The sequence below is a fragment of the Ascaphus truei genome, chromosome 1 (genome assembly GCF_040206685.1).
Source record: "Ascaphus truei isolate aAscTru1 chromosome 1, aAscTru1.hap1, whole genome shotgun sequence".
In the NCBI taxonomy this organism is placed as follows: domain Eukaryota; kingdom Metazoa; phylum Chordata; class Amphibia; order Anura; family Ascaphidae; genus Ascaphus; species Ascaphus truei.
This window is the reverse complement of record NC_134483.1, coordinates 527,525,875-527,539,818: the sequence shown is the minus strand read 5'-3', so window position 1 is coordinate 527,539,818 and position 13,944 is coordinate 527,525,875. Positions and strand designations below refer to the sequence as shown.

Genomic DNA, 13,944 nt, shown 5'->3' with positions numbered 1-13,944 from the left:
TACAATGGTAAGGCATTCCAGACTCAAAATAAAGAAAACATTGTATCACTACTTTTTTTAGTATCACTTTTGCAGAAAACGACACTTCTTTTTAATGACAAACGTACAGTCCCAATTCCATTTTAAAGAAAGGGGATATGATTTAATACCCTCTTTCTATCAGAGCCTTTCTATTAGAGCCTTTCTATTAGAGCACTTAACATGTGACTTACATTACGGCGAACGGTATATCTTCAGTGGACAACAACAAGTCTAAGTGAGTTCATAATGATCTATAGAGAGGTATCACACTACCTCTCTCTTTGTGTTGACGGCATCTTTCCGTATACAACCTAACATCCTGCGGACTTTCCCAATTGCTTCGTTACATTGCTTACCTACTTTAAAGCTTGCTCAAATAATAGCTTTGTTTCCCCTGAGGGAGATTTAAACCGGTTAATTTCACCGGTAAATATCGCAGGAGCAGGGTAGGGGATCCCCATGGTGGAAATTTGTGATGTTTAGCTCAGAGGGAACGGTTTCTCCCAATGTAAAAAACAAATGGGGGCTAAAAATATAACTGTGTGTCAGGGACGTCCTTAATATATCTACTTAACTCTCACTCTTGTCACAGTACCCTTTCATGTCCACCGGGTGTGCTACTGCTTCTGTCTCTGCTATTTCCTCTTGGTTCTTTTTGTATCCTGTCTTCTGTCTGTTTCCCTGAATATATGTTTCCTGTTTCTTTTAGTCGTGGCCTTTGTTTTTATTGCTAACAAACCTTACTTACCCTTGCTTGATACTTCCCTGACTTCTGCCTGTCCATGTTTTTGCCCTATATCTTGTTTGTTTTGTTTTTAGTATTCGTGATTAATGCTTCTAGTCTTTATTTGACTTGTCCCAGTCCTGTTCCTCCAGTCCAGTCCCTGTGTTTCCATCATATTCCTTCGTTGCTGACCTCCGCCCATGACCCAACAGCGCTGCTTTGCAGCCAGCCACGGATCCCTGCCTGTGACCCTGTTACATTCTCGCTTCTGCCTGCTGTTCCGGCCACTGAAGTCCATTCTTTACCTGACCCCCTAGAGTCTGTGATGCTACAGTAGCAAGACGAACTGCTCATTTACAAAAAGCAATCTAAACCGTTTTTAATTCTCTTTTTTTTTTTACACCGGATACAAGCAGGGGGTCTCTGGAGCTGAATCAAAGTAATTTCAGCTCTGGGGACCCCTTGATACCTACCTCCGAAGGGAGTGCCAGTATCTCTGCACTACCTGTGCCCATAGAAAGTCACACTGGATGATGTCATGGCATCCTATTGGCCCAAAGGGTGTGGGAGCTTTGAAAGTGACCATTATGTGAACCCTGGTAACCGAGCCAGAATGGCTACTGGCATCCTCTTGGGAGGTAAGTATCTCCAGAAGCAGGGTGACCCCAGAGCTTAAATTAATTGGATTCGGCTCCAGTGACCCCCTTCTCCAATCCTTTAATAACAATTTATTAAAATTCACAATAACAAATACCTCTGTAGGGGGTGTCATTAGCCACCGTAATAGGTCCGGAAGCCATGACGTTATCCGGGGCAACTTCCCAGTGTCCCACGTGACACGAGAACTTTCAACTTGCAGGAGATACCCCTATCAGGTCTATCTTTGGAAACAGGAGTTCCCAGAGATGAAATGAATGGGGTTCAGCTCTGAAGACCCGCTGCTTCAATCCTATGTATATAAAAAAATAACTGCAACAACCTGGAAAAGGAGGAGCCACTAACCTCCAACAGCTGAGACAGCTGAAAATAAGTTAACAAAATACACAAAACCCCAGCAAGCTCTTTTTGGGAACCCCTGAGCCCCCACAATATATATATATATATATATATATATATATATATATATATATATATATATATATCAAAAAGGAGAGCAGATAGCATGTTAGTAGCTAGGCTCTGAAATAAACGGATCCATCGCATGTGTCCATTTGGTTTGCTTCAGTTCTACGACCACCACACATATTTAATAATAAAATCATTTACAGATATTTACGTGACAACAATCACCACCTCTCAAACTTAATATACATTTCTGAAAACTTGGTTTAATAGATTAAAAACTGCGACACTGGAGTTTTTGAGTCAACTAACTACTAATGAAGAGGTTACTAAGAAATTGAAGCCCTCCAAGGCTGTAGGACCTGATGGGGTCACAAACATTCTCAGCTATCCTGATTCCTCATTTATCTATATTATATATCTTAAATGGAGCCTCTTTTTCATATTTAGTGCTCTAAGCCAATATACAGTACTGTACTCCTAATTCTGAAAGAGGGTAAGGATCTAGTCCGTTGTGTGAACTATAGACCTACATGTACTATATATTCATCACCAATATCGACATTAAACTGTTTTCTAAGATTCTAGCGTCTAGACTAAACCACTTCTTGCCAATTGTGAATTACTCAGGCCAAGTAGGTTTTTTTATATCTGGTAGATGGGCCCCGAGGTAACACTAAAAGGATAATTAATCCTTTTCAAGTTGCATAAAATCTCTAACATACCCGCTCTGCTGTTATCTTTGGCTTTGGAGACCAATTGCTTGATGCAGTAAGAGCTCTGTATGTTTCAGACAATAAAAAGTTACGTTGTTTATCCCCATAGTTTCAAATTATAGATGGTACTCGTCAAGGGTACCCCATCTCACCCCTGTTGTTCTCTGTCTTTAGCTATTGTTCTTATAAATAGTCAGAATATTTTTGATGTTCGTGTTGGTCCAACTGTATCGAAAATTGCATTATTTACAGACATTACTGAACCACAAGCTGTCCGGCCATTAATAGCTACAGTACCGTCCCATCCTGTATTGTATCTTTCCATGTGCTTGGTCTCGTTTATAACCTTAAATGTTTTCATATTTTCCATTTTTGTAACTGTGAGTCACATTGAGAGAAAAGCGCTACATAAATAAAATAATTATTATTTTAACTCCACCAGTCATTGCTCTCCCTACAAAATCAGTTTAATGACGTGTATATATGTTCAGTAAACTGTCTATATTTAAAATTAATTCTAAAAAGTTATATAGATGTAGCCAAGTGCCCCTGGCTATAGCCTTCTATTGGCCTCAACACTATAAGTCCTGATAGGGACAGGCAGTGTTGGGGTTAAACTCGTGTGCAGGCCTAGCCTGCAGTTGCAACCTTGAATGGGTAATATGTTGCCTTATCCAGGGGCAGGCCTAAACCGGTAATTGTAGAAGAGCTGGCTTCTGGCTGATGCTCCTGGCTGGACACACGCATCTGAAAGACAGATTTTCACCAAACTGTGAGTAATATAGTCATCATTATATTGTATGTCTATTCTATGTGTAACGGGTATTCCTCCACCCAATCGCATATAGTGTATAGGTGAGGAGAACCTAATGTTACCTGGTGTGGTGCGTTACCCAGGAGGGCTGAGCTTCCTCCACGGGGAACCTGGGGCAAGTATAATATGAGTAACCTCGTACTCGGTGCAGCGCCTCCACCTGCGATGGCTCCCACCAGAGGGGGAGTGGTTCCTCGCAGGACAATTTATATCACTCAGCACACAGTATGTAAAACAACCAATGCCTTTACTAGTGTAACCATACGCATACATAACAATCAACAAATCAACAGGTGTCCCTCCCTTGAGGAGACACGAAATGATGCGTCTCACAGGATGCTACCCCCTTCACCAGGTGATCCCACCCCGTGTCCAGTAACCACACACAGTACGTCTCCCACCCTTCCTAGTGAGATGATATGTGTGACTGCGCAGTCACTGGTCCCGTGTGAATCTAATAGTATCGTTGGTGCACTTGATGAGGGTTACCTGCCGAGCACTCCAGTGCCCGGGCCTCCAACGGAGCTTCGCAAAAGATCCATTGACGGATGAACACAGGAACTACCGACCGGGTGATCCCACCTGGATGGCCTCTGCAGCAACAACGAAGGTCTGCGCCATACCCTCTGGACGGACGCGCAGCGTCTGCTGAGTCCCTAACTGACTCTGAATAGTAAAGGGCAGGGTCCCTAACCTGGGGCCTGTCCCTGACACAACTTACACTACTGGGTGGCTCAGGGCTATCTCGGGCCTCGGGGGCTGCTGGCCTAGTGCAGGGAGTCACTGACTCCTGCACCCTACCTCCTTCCGCTGGCTGCTTTTGGCACTGACTGACTAGCGTGCTCCAAGCCCGCAAAATGTAACTATTCTCCCCTGCAGGGAGATGCTGTAGCCCTATTGGCTCCCTGGGGTCACGTGGGGCGGTCCTGGGGCTCATGGGAGATGTAGTCCCTTCTGTGAGCCCTCCCCTGATTGGCTGCCTCTCGCGCGCTGTCACTGCGCATGCGCAATGTCCCTGGCTGGCCGCCGCATTCAGGGACTCACTGCACATGCGCGAACACATACGGAATGGCGGCGCCCTGCCGCCCTGCTTCGGGAGCACCGGGAGCCCTCGCAAAGCGATTGCGGCCCTGGCAACCGGCCGCGCGCGTCCCCGGTAACCCCCTTGAAGCCAGGTCCTCACCGCTCCCACTCTTGTAATCGGCCGACGGGACCGCCATTTGGCTCAGCGGCCCCTGCGATCGCTAGCAGGGTGAGGGGGGGCTTGACTGGCAGGGGGGACCTGGCTACATATGGATGAAGATTGAACTCTATCAGCTCTAGGGTGATTTGCCTGTAAGAATAGGAACTGTTTTCAAAGACAGCTTTTGGCTCTTAAAGCTCCAGACTCAGGCATTTCTTCTATATCCCAATGAGCTCTTCAAGCAAGTTTTATTTCCACTCACTGGTGTTGTAATTATCTGTCTTCCAACTCATAGACATTAAGAAAAATACATATGTTGTTACAATATTAATCCTAAACAATGATGCACTGATTCCAGAGACTCTCATCTCTATTGCTTGTTCTAAACTGGCAATTGGAGTGTCATACCTTGGGAGGGTACTGACTGGGTCAAATGTATATGGTGTGATGCCTGTCAGTACTTGGACCTGCCCCGTTATGGGGTGGGGTTACAATCCCTTCCCCTGGGTATAAAAGCTAACACTCCACCAAATTGACTGGGTTGATAATTATGGGACGGTGTGATACCCTTTTCCTTACCAGAGGGTCATGAGACAACAAACAGAAAGATTCCCCAATGAATGCACTCAAAAAGATAAAGAAGAGGTAAGTGAAAAGAGGTAAAATATAATTTGTACAGAGGGATGTGGTAAAGTGATCCAAGACCATTCCCTTATAACGCACCAATTAATACTTCCACATAATGATTCATGCGGAAGAGAAACCTGAGGAGACACTAGTCTATGTAATGCCTAATGGTATGTAGGCTGTCACATACACGGATTAAATCCTGAGGAAATAGTAACTGCAATAAATAATGCAATACTAGTTTCTGAAATAACTGATAGGGTATTGTAGTACCTAATACCAGTATTGAATCCAAAAGGATATAATCAATAACAAAAAGTATATACCAAAATTGGCAAACCTGTGATTCTAGACTAGTGTGTCGTGAAGGTACAAAAGTAATACGGCGTATGGTCACTAAGCGAACTCAGATTGGTGAGAAATAATCACCTACACATATAATAATAACGCAACTGATGAATGGGTAAAAAACATCCTAAAAGGAAGGGATCCTATAGAGGGCTAGCATAAAATATGCAGAGAAAAAGCCCTGAGGCACGGTTCAGTGACCGTATCCAGTTATAGCCTCCTGTCTATTGTGGACAATATATAATTGACAATAAATATGGATCACCATGGATATATTCCAAAAAAACAAACAGAAATGCTGTGCAGTCTGTATAGCAACAAGAGGTAGCTTCAAAGTAGGTAGACTGCAGTGAGCCGCAGCTCACAAGTCAAACAGCCAGACACACAAGCTGGCGAAAAAATATATATAAAACACTTAGGTTTAATGTTGTCAGGTAGAAGTAGTTAACCAAGGAATGCTGCTAACCCAAATACAAGTGTTTGTATCAACATCCTTCCCATGTATATTTATTTGGTATATCCCTGTATACCTTTCTTTTCCAAAAAGATGTCCAACCAGTCTCCATGAGCAATGAATGCCACATGTTAACTGCTCTTACAGTAAAGAACCTTTTCCTTTGTTGCTGGTGAAATTTCCTTTCCTCCAACCTTAAGGGATGACCCTGAGTCCTTTGTACTGCTCTTGGGATGAATAGTTCTTTTGAAAGCTCCATTTACTGTCCCCGAATATATTTGTATATAGTTATCATATCCCCTCTTAGACGCCACTTTTCTAATTTAAATAAATCTCATTTAGCTAGCATCTCCTCATAAGTTAGATTGTCCATCCCCTTTATTAATTTGGTGGCACTTCTCTGCACTCTCTCTAGTTCCATAATGTATTTTCTAAGGAGTGGTGCCCAAAATTGTACTCCATATTCAAGGTGCGGTCTTACTAATGCTTTGTAAAGGGGCATAATTATGTTTACTTCCCTTCCATTTATTGCTCGTTTAATTCAAGATAAGATCTTGTTTGCATTTGCAGCAACTGCATGACTTTGGGCACTGTTGCTAAGCCTGCTGTCTACAAGCACTCCTAAATCCTTCTCCATCAAGGATTCCCCCAATTTATCACCATTTCATTTGTATGTTGCCTGTTTATTCTTGCTTCCCAATGCATAGCCTTACATTTATCTGTATTAAACCTCATCTGCCATTTACCTGCCCAAGTTTCCAGTCTCTCCAAGGCCTCGAGAGAAATGACATCCTGCTCTGATTCTACTACCTTACACAATTTAGTTTAATCAGCAAATATGGAGTCTTTGCTCTCTATGACAACCTCAATGTCATTAATAAACAAGTTTAAAAGCAGGGGATTCCTTCCTGTTTCCTTGCTATACCACCTTCTGGCTGTATTGATCTTTTAACTAAGCTGTCTTCTATTCCCTAGATAAGGTTTCTGCTGTAATATCCTACCCAATCGCAAGACAGAGGCAGTTGGATGTATCCTGACTAATTGCACTGCCTACTTAGCTAGTTTAAGTACTTGCTGTCATGGGAGACCACAAATTTTAACACCAGAATCACTATCACCAGACGGGACAAAGAAGTTGAATAAATGGTATTTATTCTGGCAAGCCAGCAAACATACAAAATACACAATTACAGCATAAACTCACCAACTGGGGACCTGGGGGGGAAGACACTAGCCTCGACTAGGTGCAGGGACCTGCTTCAGGTAGGATTACCTTGTCTGCTTTACGTCCTGGTTCCTCAAAGTGCTATTCTTGCAATAGCAACTTTGAAACTCCTGCCAGTCACTTCTCCCTCAAACTCCAGAGTTAGTTTGGTACCCTGATCGGCAGCGCTACATACATAGGCCTCAGTGCCTATCTTTTCTATGGAGAAGGAGCCGCCAGCCAATCGGAGTACGAATCGAGATGGTGCAGCCAATCCCCACCCGGGCGCTCGCCTGGCCGCACCAGTCAGTGGAGGGGGCATGCTTAGGTACTCAGGACTGCCCTGTGATGACGAGGCTGGTGGCGAGTGGGAAATTCAAACTGGCCAATGGAAATCGCTCCTTCCTGGCAACGGCTTCCCCTGGCCAGCCCTATACCTCCCGCTGGGTAGGCACCTCAGAGTCTGCGGGGAACAAAGGCTCTCCCCGTTGAGACCATCCCCGGACCTGATCGTCTGCCCTTCCCCGCTCACCATTTGTCTGACACCTAACCACTCCAAGCCTTTGTCTTGATCCGGCTGTGCAAGTAGTTCGACTTAGTGAATTACTGAGTCTGCCTGCATAGAAATGATTACACACAGATCACAGTACTTGGCTGGCTAGCTGGGGGAATACAATTTACAAGGAATAAAGTGCTTTTAAGTATAATACATTTATGTTCCCTGTTCCCCCACAATAAACACAGATTTCCGCCTTCCAGATCACACAGTGATTATGCTCTTTTCTGGAAAGGGTTACACCACTCAAAATGTACCGACCATATGAGTCCACAGAGGGCAGCCAGTTACAAATGGTTTTAGGGGTAGCCAGCCGGGCGTCACCTTTATTATGTGAGGCCGGCTACCTCTACCGTCACACTTGCTAACGAAGCATCTGAACTGCCCACTAAGTATTTTTGCTCCCCTCCATGATGGATGCAGGCCAGCTCTTGTATATGAATGCATATCCCTCCAGGTAGAACAGCTACTGTATGTCCAATAAATAAAACTCTCGCCTCTTCATACAACTTACTTGCATCCCCCCCCCCCCTTTTCCCCTATACAATATACTGGCAATTGGCACCTTACCTCCCTTTTGCCTTCACTAGTTGCCCCAAATCTATACCTCTTACAATGGATTCCCCTCAAGAAGGGTTGCCTCCTTTTTCGGGAACCCATTTTCAGCACTGTTTCCCTCCTATTAATTCCATAGCCCCTCTACTCCTCATCCACTGCAATATGTGCCTGTGTGGTGTAGGTCTGTCCTGCTTGTGCAGCATAGGAGTTGTGCAGCAGCACAGATTACTGGATGTTTCTGCGATCAACAACCCACACGGTGCCAGAAACCACAGTGGTTCAGACCACCCTCCTCCTGGGAGGGCTCTGAGGCAGCAGAATCCTCCGCCACAGGCCGCTTCTAATATAAGATACATTTTAGGGTAGGTGATCAACTTTAGGGGTTTTAGTGGTCAGGGTAGGGTGTTCACTTTAGGGGTTTTAGTGGTCAGGGTAGGGTGTTCACTTTAGGGATTTTAGTGGTCAGGGTAGGGTTTTCACTTTAGGGATTTTAGTGGTTAGGGTAGGGGTAGCGTTTGTATTTGGGGTTAAGATTAAGGGGTTTTAGGTTAAGGTTAGTGACTTGGGTGGTAAAACCTCTAATGGCGCTGAGGGTAAGTGGCTGGAACAGAAGTCTTGTGCTGAGGTGTCTTTGGAATGGCTCAGAGAGGGAGACAAGAGAATTACAAGCACCACTATGGTGTATTACCCTTTAAACAATGTGAGACATATGCATGGAAATATGGAGCATTTAATGGTTAAAACAATTGTTAATACAATTGATGTAAAATATGAACTGTAAAATAAACAGTTGATGATCTTCTGTTAATAAACGAATTGAGGGCTTTCCAGCACTTCGGCCGAAAAAAGCCTTGCTGCTCCACCAGGTAAAACTGAAATCCTACTCACCATCCTGGAGTAGGACATGTGCATTGGTACGGGGTCTTTAACCAGGGCTGGCCGTCTGCTGCGGGTTGCTGGACGTGCTGGAAGCGTGCGGGGAGGTTTCAGGAATACTCGTGTTCTCAAACAACAGAGTGGATAGCGCGTGTCTCCTCCGCTGACGTCACTGCCGGATTGGCTCAGCTACGGTGTCCCTGGATGGCCACAATACCTTCCTACGCATTTCGAAACACTCGGTCACGTGTTTCTTCGTCAGGGAAGCAATTCCAATCCGGCAGTGACGTCAGCGGAGGAGACACGCGCTATCCACTCTGTTGTTTGAGAACACGAGTATTCCTGAAACCTCCCCGCACGCTTCCAGCACGTCCAGCAACCCGCAGCAGACGGCCAGCCCTGGTTAAAGACCCCGTACCAATGCACATGTCCTACTCCAGGACGGTGAGTAGGATTTCAGTTTTACCTGGTGGAGCAGCAAGGCTTTTTTCGGCCGAAGTGCTGGAAAGCCCTCAATTCGTTTATTAACAGAAGATCATCAACTGTTTATTTTACAGTTCATATTTTACATCAATTGTATTAACAATTGTTTTAACCATTAAATGCTCCATATTTCCATGCATATGTCTCACATTGTTTAAAGGGTAATACACCATAGTGGTGCTTGTATTTCTCTTGTCTCCCTCTCTGAGCCATTCCAAAGACACCTCAGCACAAGACTTCTGTTCCAGCCACTTACCCTCAGCGCCATTAGAGGTTTTACCACCCACATCTTGCATATCTGGTTGGAAGATCCCAGATTAAACCTCCACGGCAGCTCCAGGACTACCTACTCTCTAGGACTGTATCCCAGGTTTTGTTTTTCCTGTTTGTTCAATATTGTTGCACTAGCGCTTGTATACACTTATTTTTTACACGTTTAAGGTTAGTGACTTACCTAAGCGGCGAAGTGACCGGTGTTTGAGTGTTCCAGTAGCGAGGTCACTTGCGGAGATGCTGATGGAGATTTGGTTGTAGCGAAATGGTCGAGACCAAATGTCCTAGACCATTCAGCTGGTGCCTGTGTGGCACGAGAGACTACACAGAACTGACTATTTCAGCTTTCAGTCTAATAATCTCCTCCTGCATCACAGAGATGTGCCTACAGATGTGACAGTACCTGAACCTCCAGAGTCTCACAAAACAACAGTGCTTTACTTCCCCTGCACTGAACACCATACAGATGTATACGCTATTGTCAATGCTGTGTGCAACTTCTGCTCTTTAGAGCACCCTGTCATGAAAAACAAAAGGGCATCACCCTCTCCTTTCCTTCTTACTCTATCCTTTCTAAATACAGCGTAACCTAGTGTGTGTACAGTACTGTATCTCAGTAATAGCAACAATATAATGCATTGTCATTATTGCAGTTGGTTTCAGGATTTTATTTCTCAGCCAGTGAACATTAATGCACAGTAACTACAGTAGCCCTAACACTCATGTTACTACTTTTTGGTAATCCTTCCTATTTATTCTGTTCCCCTCTTTTTGCCTTTATTATTGATCCCTTATCTGTTTAAGCTCTATTCTCTTACCATGGGGATGTACTGTATTCTACCATACGGTCCTGTTCAATCTCTGATTCTTCCAAGTGGGGTAGTTCTATTTGTCCTCACTCATTTCAATGCCCCCGCCCCCCGCCACCCCTGATAATAAATACTTGCTAATGTAATCTGAACTGCTCATTCTGTATCCTGGTTCCATTCCAAGAACAATCTATAGCTAACAGCTATATCCAATAAACCCAAATCTGCTTATCCACACCATGTCTTTAACTGTGCATTAATGTCTCTTGTGCAAAGAACACTTCCTCGCTCTTACATACTGCAAATACCTCTGAAAAGCTGCAGAGTTTTCAACCCAAGAGCAGTCCCAAACTCTCTAAAATTCTCCTTTTATTTATTTTATTTATAAAAATGTTTTACCAGGAAGTAATACAGTGAGAGTTACCGCTCGTTTTCAAGTATGTCCTGGGCATAGAGTTATGATGACAAATAATACAGTACATGGTTACAAATACATAGTTACATAAGTGAACAGGGTATACATTATATATGGAACACCCTTCCCCGTTCCCCCCCCCCTTACCCTAAGGGAGATTTGCAGGTACATGGTGTTTTGGTGCTCACCTGTTGGTTCCCAAGAGGCTGATTCTCCGCAGGTGTAGTAGGGAGCTTGGGGTGCAGGGGTCTTTTCCTCAGGTTGGTGCAGCGCCTCCATCCTGCAGGAACTTTCCTCCTAGCAAGAAGCACTCTGGAGTACCAGCAACAATACAACTTGTCTTTTATTTGGGGTCTCACAGCACAGATACATCCTTACATACATACTTAGTCCTTCTCCTCATCAGGCATTCTGGCCCAGGGGTATCCTTCCCACTCTCCTACGGGGAAGGGCACAGCAGGAAGAGTCCTTGCTACTCTCTGTACTCAGACACACCTCACCCCCTAAAGGGCAAGGCAGAACAGGACTCACTCCCTTTGTTGAGAGAACAGCACAGAACAGACCCAGCTAGAGAGCGGGCCCTCACCCTTTATACCTGGGGAAGGGTTAATCCCTCTCCCCCTATATCTGGGCAGGCCAAGCTGACATTACAGGCCTAGTCTGCCCATCCCCCTTTCCTGGGACTTCAACTGCCATGCTCCTGCACCTCGCTACTTAGTGTCTGTCTGGTTAGCCATCTCACATGCTAGCCCATGTGCAAGAGACTTAACCCTAGCTCTGCTGGATGATACTAAACAGGACAGCACCCAGAGCAAAGGGTTTTAGTAGCCAGGGGCTACATGGCTACATATACAAGACATTGCATGCACAGTTAAAGATAATATATATTATAGCTGTACTGTATGTAACCGTTACAGACCAGATTAAAATGTGAGAAAGTTTACACTCAAATTTCAAAAGAAATCACACTGTCGGAGGTTCTAAGTTTAAATGTTTCAACAGAGGACAAGTTATCGATGAAAAAACTATTTCCCATCAGATAAGATTAAATACTTGGGAGTCTATATATAACGGGTACATATGATAAACTTTATGCAGCAAATTAACCGGTACTTATTAAAGAGCTGAAAAAAGATCTAAGGACCTGGGACAAACACCAAATATCATGGACTGGTAGAATAGCTTCGGTAAAAATGGCACACTACCCAGAATGCTGTATCTATTTCAGATACTACCCATCACAGTCCCACAGAAAGATATCAAAGAGTTAGAAAAAAAATTGCAAAGTTTATATGGCACGGCATAAAGCCAAGAATAAAGAAAAAGTTAATGGGAACACCAACAAAATTAGAAGGTATGACTCAACCAGACCTAATTAAATACTATGAAGCAGCCAGGATAAGCCCCCTGATATACTGGTCAATGGAGGAGGCAGAGAGGCCATGGGTGGATAGAGAGAGCAGAGGCTCAGACAAAGGATATGGTGACACTACTATGGTTAAAAAAGGAGATGAGGCCCGAATCTATCAGGACACAACCAGTCATCTCGCACTCTTTAAAATTATGGGATAATGTATGCAGAGCTAAATCTGTTTCATCTAATCCTTCACCTCTGACTCCAATATTGTTGTTCCGGCTCTTCACAGAGAGAGAGAATTGTCTGAGGAGACTCTGGGATGTGGTGAAATCAGATAGGATTAAAACATTCCAGGAAATAAATGAAGAGTTTGATATTCCGGATACGCATTTATTTCAGTATTTTTAGATAAGGCTACCTCAATACAGCCCACGCAGGATATTTTTAGATCTGTGACAATTTTAGAGAATTTATATTCAGCAGGTGAATATCATAAAGGCACATAGCACAATTGTATCAAATGCTGATCACACAGAAAGTGGAGCAACCAAGTAAAAATACTCTAGACTGGGAAAACGATATCGGGCGACCCCTGGAGGGGTAAGAGTGGCTGGAGATATACGCGAGATCAGCAAGAGCGTCTACAGATGCAGTGGCCGTTATTCTAACAAATCCCGGAGCCGTTTTTGTGTGCTCTGATGTACTCCACGTGGCATTAACACGGCCAATCGCCCCAGGCAAACGTGTTTATTGCGGTTGCTTTGTTTGAATTTCATGGATTCTGTTTCTTTGTATGCAATGAAATGCAATGAAATGAATGAATTGTAATGTGTACAGTACTGTGCTACTGTGTCAATTTCCAGTGTTTAAAAACCAGAACACTAAAATGCCATTTTCTGCCCTCGCGTCTAAAGGCGGTACGGTTGAAAGAAATCACGCGCCAAGACATGGGTATTCCAAGGTATACACAGCGTGAAGTGTTAGAATAGTGGCCGCTGCATCTGTAGGTTCTCGCAGTCCAGGAAATCAATCTATATCAAAGATATATACTTTTATGGGATTCTATCTGCATCTGATACGCCGGTCACCTATATTAAAGATATTGATAGATGGTATTACACCCCAGCTAGACTCCACTCTTTTGTCCCGGCCACCTCTGGCGGTCACCTCTGTTGGCGGAACTGCAGCCAGATAGGCTCGTTTAAACACATTTTGTGGCCCTGCCCTAAGATTGCACTATTTTGGAGAAAATTAAAAAGCTAATCAAGTGAATTACGAGTCTTGATTGCCCTTGGAATATGGAGACAGTACTAATTTTAAAACCAATAGAGGATTAGGAGAGGAATACAGACAAACTAATGATACAATTTTTTTCCTCAGCTAAAACTAGAAACTGGAAACAGGTTGATCCACCAACAATGACTGAAGTAAAAAACAAACGAAACTACTGTATATTATGATCAT

The 13,944-nt window shown here is 43.9% G+C and overlaps 1 protein-coding gene and 1 long non-coding RNA gene across 6 annotated transcripts in view; one reads left to right on the top strand and one right to left on the bottom strand.

Annotated features, from left to right (window-relative positions):
* Positions 1 to 13,944, top strand: part of CTNNA2 (catenin alpha 2) — a 1,818,882-nt gene that overhangs the window by 228,025 nt on the left and 1,576,913 nt on the right. The gene's annotated exons all lie outside the window — the stretch shown is intronic.
* Positions 1,991 to 13,944, bottom strand: part of LOC142466836 (uncharacterized) — a 31,941-nt gene continuing 19,987 nt past the window's right edge. Inside the window, exon 5 of the long non-coding RNA XR_012788244.1 lies at positions 1,991 to 3,270. This is a non-coding gene — a long non-coding RNA (uncharacterized LOC142466836). The remainder of the gene's footprint in view (positions 3,271 to 13,944) is intronic.